Below are 12,323 nucleotides of genomic sequence, written 5' to 3'. Positions count from 1 at the left end.
AGCACTCTTCCAAAACCATAAAACATGATTAACAATTAACCACAAAAATATCTGAAGATCGCAAAAATAAAGCAACTCCTGCAGAACTCTCTTCTCTACAGCAACAAGTAGACAGAACTCAAACAAAAGCGGTAAGACAATCACCAGAGGCGAGTGCCCAATGGAAATAAAAAAGAGTCGTGTTTTGCCTGCTGGGAAATTAAGGCAGAAGAAAAGGAGCTGCTGCTCCTGTGGCCGCCTTTATGTCTTCTGGGGGGTTAGCCCTGTCCCTGTCTCCAGGGGATTGTGGGAAGTGTGGTGGGCAGGGCCCGAGGGCAGTGGGCGGGGCCCGGGGTATATGAGCCACAGGCTCGGCTCAGGAGCTCATTTTGTTGCTGGGCCCCTCTGGGGTTGGTGCTCTGCTGGTCCTTTACTTGGCTGCAGCTTTGGGGCAGGCTCGGCTGTTTGGGCAGGCATGTTTTGGTATTTAGAGAGGCAGAGGTGAGAAGGCTGAGCTCAGACCTTCAGGACCAGTACACGTCCAGCCACCTGTATAGTAGAAAGTTGACTGGTATGCTGCTTTTTTGTTTCTTTTTTTTCAGGTCAGTAACTCTGTAATGAGTGTTTAGGGGATACCCAGATGGTTTAATAGTATGCTTTTCTTTATTCTAGGAGTGCTGCATTTTCCTAGAATTCCTGACTTTATTGAAGATGTAACTGTGTTTTTTTTTCCATCAGTTTTGCAGTATGGTGTGTGAGTTGCTGATCTTGTTTCTCTTAATTGGGTTGATGATGAGATTATCTTGTAGGGGTTAGGGTGAGCATTTTTTATGCATCTGCATATTGCACCTTAGCACTTCTCAAGAAAGCAGCAGGGATGTAAGGCATAGTGTCATTCAGGGTATGGCATGGCTCATCACCTTTCCCCATTGCCCAAAGAGTGCCATGGTGTCCCTAGAGTTTTTGCAGCTTGCAGCAGGCCCCTCATAGATTGTATCAGGGCATTACTTATTTTGTGGGTCTATAGCAGAGTCCAGAGTCTGGGGGAAGACAGAAGATAGGAGGCGCCTGCCGAACACAGGGCATGTCTCAGAAGAGCAGCTCCTGAGGAGTGGCTGACACAGGGGTTTCAGGGTTGCAAATACAGAATGGGAGCTGTCAGGAAGAAGTGGGGGTCCTTCCCTGACAGCTGAGGAGAAGAGAAGGGGTTTCTAAAGTTTTGGCACTGGGGGTTGGCTAGGAAAGGGAGGCAGGTTCATCAGTCTTTGTCATATCGGTTTTGCATTTGGATTTGGGTGTCAAGAGGGTCTGGTCTGTTCTAGTCCCTTGCATTTGAGGTGAGCTGGATAGTATTGAGGAGGTGCGTGGGACTGGTGATTTCACAGAAATGCAATGGTAATTTTGTGCTTGTTGGTATCTTAGGTGTCATAAATAATTGTTGCTGCAGCCTCTGACTCTGGAATCGGCGTGAAGCAGGTGAGTGGCTTACCGTGGCACCTCTGAGGATGAGGGTGCTGTGGAAGAGGTTGGCCTCTACTGTCATGGTGGTCACTGCTGGAGCCATGGTTTCTTTCTGTTTTGCGGATGAAGAGGAACCTGGTGGCTGCAGGAACACATCAGTTAGCTGTTTGTTGTAGGTTTTTTTGTCAAGGATGAATTCAGACCCCTGGCTGTCTGAAAGCTAAGTAGAGGTACAGGTGCTGGAGGGGGACCAAGGTTGACAGTTTCAGGGAGGAGTTTTAAAGTCAGGGTAGAGCAGAGGGCTATGCAGGAGCAGTATCGTCTGAGTAGGTAAAGGGAGTGGGTTACTCTTCAGCACAAAGCTAGTGTGTGCTGGGCAGGGCAGTTCTGGCATGTGTCTGTTGTTGTGTAGTTTGTGTGCTCTGTCTTCTGTGTCTTGGACTTTCCTTAGGTTTTGATGTCCTCGTTTCTCTTTGCACTCAAGGGGCACAGCATGTACCTCAGGCACCACCTGTAGGGTCTCAAAAGCCTGTGCTAATTGGCAGAGTGCCCAATGGGCACTCCTTTTCTTGCATAACAATTTTAAAGTGCAGATTGGACTTGCTTCTCAGAAGTTTCTGGATGGTCCTTTTCTGCAGCATTGTTCCTGGCTGCATGAGCAGCTCTGTTCTCTGAGCTATAGCAGCTCTAGCTATCTACTTCTATGAACTGCGATTTCTTCCCTGCATCCTTACATTCTCAGGAAGCCAGGCTTCCTGCACATATGTCATCTCCATTTTGACAGGAACTTCTTGGAATGGGCCGTTACATTTCACTCTTTTATAACTTTGCCATAGAGCCTCCTCACGTCAGTGCTGTGGCCCTGTTGGTCTTGCCTGACAGTGTCTCTTGTCTGAAAGTCATTCTTCTTGTGGAGAGTTTTCTCTCATCTTGGAGTCACATTGTCTCTAGTGCTGTGTGGTGTTGGGCTGCACATGGGTGTGTTTGGCATGGAGCTGACCTGCCTGGGGGTGTAGAGTCAGGGGTAGGTGGAACAACAATAAGAATCTAGGGGTAATATGTTGATCTGCCAAGAATGTTTAGCCAAAGGTTGTACGGTCATCTGGGGTCAAGCAGCCATTGGCAGGGACAGTCACTTCCATAGTGTTTTATGGAGATGATTGGAGTCTTCTGGGAGGGCCTGTTTGGCAGTAGTGAAGCAAATTAAAGGTGTTAAGGCTTGTATGTGTGGGGATTAATGTTGGGCCCAATTTTTTTTAATGGTAGGCTGTAGTTGGAGCCTAGATGGTATTCCTAAATGGAAACAATACCCCTGGAATTGTTCAGCTACTGATCAGCATCTGGGTGACTTGTTTACTAATTTTTTCAGATGCAGAGGGACAAGATGTGCACCAAAGAGTCATGGAGAAGGCAAGCGGGACCTCATAAGAAGGTGGGTCAGTGCATGGTGCTGGAGGGAAGATGTGACTGGTGGCTATGTGATTATATTATGGCTTGGTGGTATGTGGGTTTTTCTTTTAATTTTGAAGGTGTGAAGTGATGAGTAAAGCAGGATATTGGCATCGGACGTGACTCGGGCAAGGTGGACAATGACTAGTGGGCTGAAGCAGCAATTCTTCTCAGATGTTATATTGTGGGTGAAGTTTTTAGTGTCCTTTGGGTCTGTTTTACAGGTGGTCTGTAAGCCTCAAAGCGGCAGCCCAAAACCATGGAGGGCAGGTGGGCGAGAGGCCAGGGTAAAGGAGTAGGAGACAGGAATGGCTGTAGGCAGACTGAGGTTTTGGGCAGTATCTTAGCATATGCCTTTTGGTTGGCTTTTTTTTTCAGGTGCAGGATGCAGGCTCAGAGGTGCTAAGTCACATGCTGATGAGCGGGCTGAGAAGGTGAGGTGGTTGTGGGCCGTATTGGTGTTTTAATAGTGAAGTATTATACGGCAACTTGGTTAAGTATTTATCTTTTGGTTTTGCAGGTGCCCTGTGAGCCATCTTTGGAAGTGGATGAGCGTTAGAGGTGAGCCGAGGCAGTAGTGAGGAGGAGGTTGTGGCTGGTGATGTCTTACATGTGCAACAGTAATTTTGTTCCTTGGTATCTCAAGCAATGATGGCTGCAGCTTCTGAATCTGGAATGAGCAAGTGAGTGGAATCCCATTGTGCTTTTGAGGAAGGGGAAACTGTGGAAGAGGTTGGCGCTGGGCTCTCTGAAACTTCTTGCTGTCACTGTTTGGTTTTCTTTAATTGCAGATGATGAAGAGGAACCTGGTGACTACAGGAATGTCCCAGATAGTTGATGTGCTGTTTTGGTTTTTTTTTGTCCACAGGGGATTTAAGACCTCCAGCCCTCTGAAAGCTAAGTTGAGTGGCCAGGGCTGGGGAGGGGCTGGGAGGGGAGAAGTTTGTGATTTGCAGGGTGACATCTTAAAGTTAGAGAAGGGCAGAGGGCTGTCCTGGAGCCATGCCCTTTGAGCAGGTAAAGGGAGTGAGTTAGTCTTCAGCACAACACTAGCGTGAGCTGGGCAGGGCGGTTCCAGCCTGTGTCTGTTGTATTGTCTGTGTGGTCTGTCTTCTGTGTCTTAGACCTTCCTTGGGTCTCGATGTCCTCTTTACACTTGAGGAGCACAGCCTGTACTTCAGGCACCATCCCAAGAGTCTTGAATGCCAGTACTCATCGGCACTGCCCCAGTCAGGCCCCGCTTTTCTTGCATTGTAAGTTTAAACAGTGGATTGGTCTTGCATCTCGGAAGTTTCTGGGTGGTCCTCGTTTGCAGTGTTGTTACTGACTGTGTGAGCAGCTCTGTTCTCTAGCCATCCATTTTCAGTGACTGGGACTTGTTCCCTGCATCCTTAAGTTCTTAGGTCTTGAAGTCGGGCTTCCTGCGCATATGTCTTTGGAGTTGCTTCTAGTCCCAGGCCATTACATTGTACTCATTTCCTGGGGTTTCCCTAGAGCCTTCTCGTGTCACTATCATGGTCTCGCAGGTCTTCTTGCCTGACAGTTGCTTATGTTGGTGTCACCCTTCTTGCTGAGAGTTTTGTCTCATCTGTGAGGTGCATTGTTTGTAGTGTTCTGTGTAACGTCGGTCTGTGCTTGTGTGTGTTTGGCTTGGAGCTGCACTGCCTGGTCACATAGAGTCAGGGGTAGGTGGAACATCAATAGGAGTCTATGGTTAGTTTGTTGATCTACCTAGACTGTTGAGGCAAAGGTGTTACAGTCAACTCCCATCAAGTAGCTGTCAGCAGGTTCTGTGGGCAGCTTTTTAATTAATGGGGTTGTCCTGGGATGAGCAGAGCTATGTGGGAGGGGCTGTTCAGCAGTAGTGAAGCAGACTGCAACTCAACAATGTTAAGGCTGCTTTGTATGGGGTGTAATGTTTGTATGTTATTTTTTTTAATGTCAGGCTGTAATTGTACTCCAGATGGTATTTCTAAGGCAAAACAAGACCTTTTTGAGGGTGTGTGCGTGTCACACAGGGTTCCCTCCAAAAGAGACAGTTCACAGCCCAAAAATGCCTGAAAATTCATGCGGGGAATGTGTGTTTAAAAAAATAATAAAACCTGTATATATGGGATGAGGCATTGAAATAAAGAACAACTTCTAATTTTTATACATATTGAAAAATATGACTGTATGTATATAAAAAGGAGTTCAAAATAAAAACCCGTATCTACTATATTATATAAACAATCTTATCATATTACAAGATCCATCCCATAGACAATTTTTGCCTTCATGGTTCTCTCTCTGTCTGGCTCCCGGTTGCTTCCTCCTATGTCTGATCTGTAGTCCATAGCTGTTTTCTTTCCCCTGTGGCTCCCTTTCCCTGTTTTTCACCCCCTGCTTCTCTGCCCTGTAGCAGATTGCTGTTGTATTGGGTTTAAGTGACAAGGTTTTGTTAGCTGAGTTGCAGGGGCAGGGACTGCAGGGGTGAGTTCTCTGAGAAGACACCAGAAGCTCCCCCCATGTTGCGCACAGCCAGCTCAGAGAGGGACCTGCTGCTGGTCAAAGCCGAGCCCAACAGCAACGCTGGCCGTGAGTGGAGCAGAGAGTCCCTGCAACACGTGGAGGCCCCGCTGTTGGAACAGAAAAAGAGTGCGAGGAGGAGGGAGCAGCAGAGACAATGCGAGATGAACTGACCACAACCCCAATTCCCTGTCACCCTGTGTTGTCCGGGGGTAGGAAGTAGAGAAGTTGTGAGTGAAGATGATCCCAGAAAAAGAGAGGGGTGGTGGGAAGGTGTTTTTTAAATTAGTTCTTATTTCTTGTTATTTGATTGACAATAAATTAAATGAATTTCCCCAAGCCGAGTCTGTTGTTCTTGTGACTACGAGTGATCTCTTAGTCCTTGTCTCAACCTACAAGCTTTTTCATTTTAACTTCTTCCCTTGTGTAGTTGAGGAAGGGCAGCGATACAGAGGATGGGTGGGTACCCAGGGGCCAGCCGAGGTCAATCCACCACAGATTAGTTCTATTACGCTTTGTGTCCTTGTTTTTTAATGCTTGACTATGTTTCTTTTACCCAATCTCTTTGAAACTTTATTTCTTCCTTTCCATCCCTTTCTTTAAATTCTTGCTTAGGTTTCTTGAACCCAGTTGGTTTTAAAATTTTCTTGCTACTTTTCCCTCTCTCTGTCTCCCCAAATTAATTTTAATTTCTTTACCATGTTCTTGTACCTTGTTGCTTTTCATAATTATCTTCCTCGATCTCTTTCTATGCAGTTCTGCGCACCTATCTTTCAAGTCTTGGGTATGATTCTCATATCCTGTGCCTTTCAAAATTTTGTGTCTATATCTCCTCCAAGCCATCTCCCTGCCTATAATTCCCAATCCTTCCCTCTCTTGTCTGCACCCTGCCATTTATTTAAATTTTTTTTCTACATCTGCCTGTTATTTTTTGCTTATGTTTCTTGTACCTTGTCACTTTTCAAAATTCTTTTTCAATGTGTAGTTCTGCCTGGGTCCCTGTCCTATTTTTTATTTCTTGATCATGTTTCTTTTCCCCCGCTCCTGTATGTTGCCTCATCTTATCCTGCTGGTCCCTTCCACCTCTCTCTCCTGCTCCCTGTCTCTCATATATTCTTCCATCTGTCTGTCCCTGGTTTGTTTTGCACAGTCTCTCCTCTCGCTGCATCGCAGTCCTGCTTCCCACTCCTCTCTTGTTTGTGGCATCCCGTTTCCTGGCTTCCTGTCCGACACCTCTTCTCTATGTCCCTCTGTCCTTCCTCCTGCTGTTTCCTTCCCTTTTGTCCCTCTGTCCTGCTGCCTTTGGGCGCTGAGCCTCGTAGCCAACTCACTGCCGGGATTTCCTAGGCATGTTAAGGAATAAACACTTCCTGCCTCCTCTGTGCCCCTGGATGCACTTGCTGCCCCCAGGGTGCAGAGCTCATTGCTGGGGACAGGCTCAGGGGAGGGGGTGATGTGCTGTGGGGCTTTGGCAATGGCCCCTCTTCCTAGTGGGCTCCAGCTGGGGCTGAGGCAGCTCAGGTGAGACCCATGAGGTGAGGATGGGCTGGTCCAGGCTCAGGTTCAGCCAGTGAGGCTGAGGATGGAGCTGGCTCTGCTGTGCTGAGGGGCCTGCCTGGGCATGGGCATGGCTGCCTGCTGGAGCTGGCTGAAGAGTGACACAAAGGGGGTTCCACAGGCATGCGCCTCCAGCAAGGAACAGACGGTCCCCACGGCGAGGAAGGATCTCTCCCAGCCATCCCCAACAGAGCGCACCACCAGCACAGAGCATCAGGAGCTCGCTGCCTCCATTGTCTGCACATGTGAGACAGTGTGCCTCTAGGATGCCTCACAGGAGAAGAGCATTGGGGCACCCACCACCCACTCATAGGCAGGCAAGGGTCAGGCTGCCAGCACCACTGAGGAAGAAGGGGCAGAGAGAGAAGCCTCTGGGCTGTGAAGGTCTCCCACCTGCGCCAGGAGCTGCGGTGAGTCACCTGCCCTCTCATGTGTGTCCAGGCCCTTCCCTGCCACACTTCTCCTGATCTCTGCCTGTGTCCTTGCCTGTCCCAGGCTTTGGCTCCCCAAAAGTTTTTGCTCCTCTGCCAATGCCACCCTGTACTCCGTCCCCTTCTCTGTTTCCTTTCTGCGAGTCTGCCTTCCCAGCTCCCCATGTGCTATTATTTCATTCTTCCCACACTGCCTTCTTCACTATTGCTTGTGAAAATTGCATTTGTAGGTCTCTCTCTACCCAGTGAGCCATCTCTTTTTCCAGTGCCTCCCTCTGCTCCACCCCCCATCCCTCTTCCATTGTCCTCTGCCTGTGGCTATTGATCCAACTCCATCTCCTGCTATTTAACTTCCTACCTACCTGTATGGCCAGTACCCCGTTGCTTTCCAAATTTTTTTTCTGTGTCTCCATTTACCCAGATTACCGTCTGTGGTTTTTAATTCTTCTTGCCTGTCCTCTACTTTGTTACTTTTAACATTTTGTTTCACTGTCTTTATTTATTCAGTTTGCTGACCCTATTTTTTCCCCTCTTTTCTTAATCAGTTTGTTTTTTAAATTTTCTTACTATGTCAACTTTTATCTAGTTTGCCAACCTCACCTTTTTATTTTTCCTGTCTTTCTCTTACCACCTCACTTTAAAACTTGTCTGTCTACTTTTATGAAGCTGCCAATATCAATTTTTGTTTGGTCTGTATCAGTCTTGTACTTCATTGCCTGTAAACATTTTTATTTAGTTTGCTGTCCCTATGGTTTTTTTTTTCCTTTCTTTTCATAACCGCTCTTGCTTTTAAAAGGTTCTTTCTGTCTACTTTTATCTCATTCACTGGGTATATTTTTATTTTTTTTTTCCTTATTTCATTAATGCAGAGGCTTTTTTAAATTTTCTATCTACATCTCCATTGTACTTTGCTGTCCATATTTCCTAATTATTTCCTTCTGTTTCCCCAATCCCCATCACTTCTTAAATTACTTACTTTTATCCTGTTTGTCTTTATTGCTTATCTTTTAATTATTTCTTGTCTTTCCTTACTGCTGTCACATTTAAAATTTTCTTTCTACATCTGTTTTTGTTTGCCATCCCTATTTTGTAATATTTCTCTTTATTTACCCTACCAGCTAGCACTTTTTAAATGTTCTTGCTATGCCTACTTTTATTCCCTTTGCTGTCATTTTAAAATTATTTATTCTTTCCTTAGTGCTGTTGCTTTTTAATTTTTCCTTCTATGTCTCCAATTTAGTTTGCTGCTGTTATTTTGTAATTTGTTTCCTTGCTTCTTTAATCACAGATGCTCTTAAGATTTTCTGTCTACATGTATCTCCTTTGCTGTCTTTATTTTTAATTATTTCTCGTCTTTCCTTAGTGCCTTTTGTTTTTCAATTTCCTTTCTATGTGTTTTAAGTTCACTGTTTCTATTTTTTAATTTTTTCCTTATTTTCTTAATCCCTGTTACTTACATAATTTTATGTTTGAGCTCTTTCCCTCAGAAACCTGTCCTTGGGTTTGTTTGTGCCTCAGAGCCGTTATCATCCTCTGTGCCATCTAGGATGCTTCCATTTGGTCCCTGGCCTCCTGAGGACATCTGTACTCCATTGCAATCCCCCCCGGACTTCCTCCTCATGTCCCTGTACCTTCTTCGGTCTCTCTGGCCCATTCAGGACCCCTCCTGTGGTGTCACGACAGCTATAGATGTCTTCAAGGTTGCCCTTAGCACATCTTCAGCTTTGTTGTGGACCTCGCACACCCCTCTCCTTCCCTCAGAAGGCTTCCCGACTCCATATCTGTGACCCGGTGTCGGTCACTGAAGTTTTGCTTAGCATAAGTACCTAGACCAGCAAAGCCTTACCTGCAAGATGTAACCTAGCAACATAGCAAACTTTGGCTGAACTGCTTCTTAGTCCAAGAAGGATGGATAGTAGTTTTGTTTTACTTTGATACACTGAAACTTAACTAACACAATGAAATTGTATAAGTAACATTAATGAAGATTATATGCCTAACATTATGAATTGCAGTGACCGTTATGACCAAAGGAAAGGGAACTCTAATTCTTGGAAATGAAGAAAGGGACCATTCTATCCCGAGTCAGCAGAAGGAGGATAAAATATAGGTGCAGATGTGACAAAGAGGTCACAAAACCAGGTCAGAAGGTAAAAGCATTTGCACCAAAACTCCAGTCATCGAAGAGGACACTTAATGGCTGAACAATTTTATCAGAGATGAGACACATGCTTGTCACGTGAACAGGGGCACAAATAGCTTATGTCATAGATTGTGAGGCTTTACAAAGCACAGGAAAAGTATTGTGGGGGTCCCTATTCTGAGGTACCCAGCTCAAGCCATATTAAACCGACTCTGTGACAGAACCCGGGTCCAAACTGGTCTTTACAGTTGGAGGCTAAGACTGGATCCAGCCACACCTGGACTCCTCTCTGAGATGGAGTTTAGAAAGCAAGGGGGTCCAGTCTGAACCTCACCACTCGGTGGGAGGGTCTTCCCGCGCTCTTCTTCAACACCCAGCACAGTTCTTCTGTCCTCTCCTCCTTCTAGCCATGCCTCTATTAGTTCCCTGGCCTCCAAGGCAATGTTTACTCAGTTCAGATCCCCCCTGGATTTAGTCATTGCGGTCCCTATCATTTTTCTGTCTCTCTGGCTCCATCAGGACTTCTCTGCTCCTGGTCACGATGCCCCCCAGAAGTTACCTGGCACTCCACATCCGTCTCGTAGCATTTTAGGTGGGCCCGTCTTTGAGTTGTAGAGCTTTCGTTTGTTCCTCTACGCTACGTAGGATTTCTGTGTTCAGTCCCCGGCCACCCGGGAACATCCATACTCCCCTCAGATGATCATCCGAGTTCCTCCTTGTCCTACCCCAGCCTTCTTTTGTCTACCAGCCCCCCTCAACGCTCCTCTCTTCACCCTTATGAAGTTTCCTGAGACCTTCCTCAAACTCCACAGCCTCTCATAGAATTTTATCTCCCTATCTCTTTTGTTCCATCAGAGCCTCCCGTCTTTCTCCGTTTGGTTCCTCTCTCACTCATCCATGTAGTTTGCCCAGACCCCCTCCCAAGACTCCTAAGCCCTCACTGTGTCTCTGAGCCTTCTTTTCCTACCATGCCCCCTCATAGTGCCTCTGCTCTTTAAAGCCATGTCCTCCAAGTCCTTTCTCATACTCCACAGCACTCTCAGCACTTCAGCTCCCTTTTGATTTTGTTTTTTTTGCGCTCTTCAGAGTGCCCTTAACTTCCTCTTTGCTGTTTAGGATGCCTTCATTCTGTCTCCAGCTCCCTGACATCATCTGTACTTTGTCAGAATCCCATTCACAGTTCTGCCTTGTTATCTCTGAGGCTTATTTGGTCTCTCAGGTGGGGACTCCCCTACTCCCATTGCCGAGCTCTCATGAGACATTCCCTATGCCACAGAGCCCTGTTTTAGTCCCGGAGTGCACTTTGAACCCCTCTTTTCCCCTCAGAACCTTTCTAGAGTCCGCAACCATTAACCCCATCAGTCTTCTGGTCCTCTCATCTTTTTGGTGCACCTGCAGTCTGTCCCCTGAGGACAACCGTACTTTGCTTGATTCCCTTTTGAGCTCGTCGTATCGCAAGACATCTTTGGTTTCTCTGGCCCCTTTGGCCTCTCGTTTTGCCAGAACCTTTTCCAAAGTCATCTCTGTGCTCTAGAGCAGTCTGTTCCATTTCTGCGTTACAGTATGTTTCTATTTTGTATATGGTACCCTAACAATGTCTATCATAGGCTCAGATCCCCTCTTAGCCTTCATCTACTTTTATCAATATATCTGCCATGATTATTTTTGCTGCCTTTTACAACTTATTTTTGTTCTAGCTACTTAGATGTTAATCAGTGTGCTTTATGCAGTTTCAGGTACATTACTTGTATTTCCATGCTTTTTTTGTTGCTTTCTGTCTTTTGGGACTCAAGTAGTGCTGTAAGTAAATAAGTTAAAAAGAGATCATCAATATGACTAAGTTGCCAATAATTTATAGTAAATAACTTATTTTGCAGAGGAACATGTTGTTGAGAATGTTTTCTCACAAAATCTGATTCTATTTTGTCATTCACTCCCATCCACAATGCAGTTCTGGCAGAAGCTCAGCAGTACACACAGTCTTACAATAACAAAGAATAAGCCCATAATAGCATGTTGGGATTTTTTTTTTTTTAGAGGATACTCAAGTACATAAACTTTGTTATTTTTTTCTATCTATGTTCCACAAAAAAATAATCTAATTGCCTACCTGGTCATGTTGTTGATGCAATAGATAGAGTTGTAGTAAAACAGCAGGTATCACTTTTTCTAGAAAAGGTCACTCTCCCTCTTTGCCACTTCACACCCAGTAAACTTAAAGCAAATAACAAAGCCTGCTGCTCTTCCAGCAGCTTTTATGCTTCTGGGGGTTGGCCCCACCCTTTCCCCAGGAGATTGTGGGAAGGGAAGTGGGCGGGGCCTGAAGGCAGTGGGTGGGGCCCAGGGTATATGAGCCACAGCCTCGGCTCAGGAGCTCATTGTGCTTCTGGGCTTCTCTAGGGTGAGAGCTCTGTGGCCTGTTAAGCAAAGTGCAGCTTTGGAGCTTGTTCAGCTGTTTGGGTAGTTCTTTTTTAATATTAAGACTAATATAAGTAAGAAATTAGAGGTAAGGCTTTTCAGCTAATGTAAGGCTTGATGCCATATATAGTAGAAAATGCACTCATATGTTACTTTTCTTGTATGGTTTTTTTTTTTTCAGATCAGTGGTTTCACAATGAATATTTGGCGTGGCTAGGTGGTTTAATAGTATGTCTCTTTTTTTATTTCAGGTGCTGTGTGTCTTACTGTAATTCCTCACTTTATTGAAGATGGTGTTCTAGTTTTTTCTCTAGTGTTGCGCTACACTCTGTAAACAGATGTTCTTATTACCCTTAATTGGGCCAGTTATAAGATTA

The 12,323-nt window shown here is 45.6% G+C and overlaps 1 long non-coding RNA gene across 1 annotated transcript; it reads left to right on the top strand.

Annotated features, from left to right (window-relative positions):
• Positions 1-1,243: 1,243 nt before the first annotated feature.
• Positions 1,244-5,005, top strand: LOC134514922 (uncharacterized). Its single transcript, XR_010070837.1, has 5 exons — positions 1,244-1,455; positions 2,810-2,872; positions 3,268-3,323; positions 3,410-3,572; positions 3,681-5,005. It is a non-coding gene; the product is annotated as an uncharacterized LOC134514922 (long non-coding RNA).
• Positions 5,006-12,323: the final 7,318 nt, after the last annotated feature.

This window comes from Chroicocephalus ridibundus, chromosome 4 (assembly GCF_963924245.1).
Source record: "Chroicocephalus ridibundus chromosome 4, bChrRid1.1, whole genome shotgun sequence".
In the NCBI taxonomy this organism is placed as follows: domain Eukaryota; kingdom Metazoa; phylum Chordata; class Aves; order Charadriiformes; family Laridae; genus Chroicocephalus; species Chroicocephalus ridibundus.
This window is presented reverse-complemented; position numbering and strand designations above follow the sequence as displayed.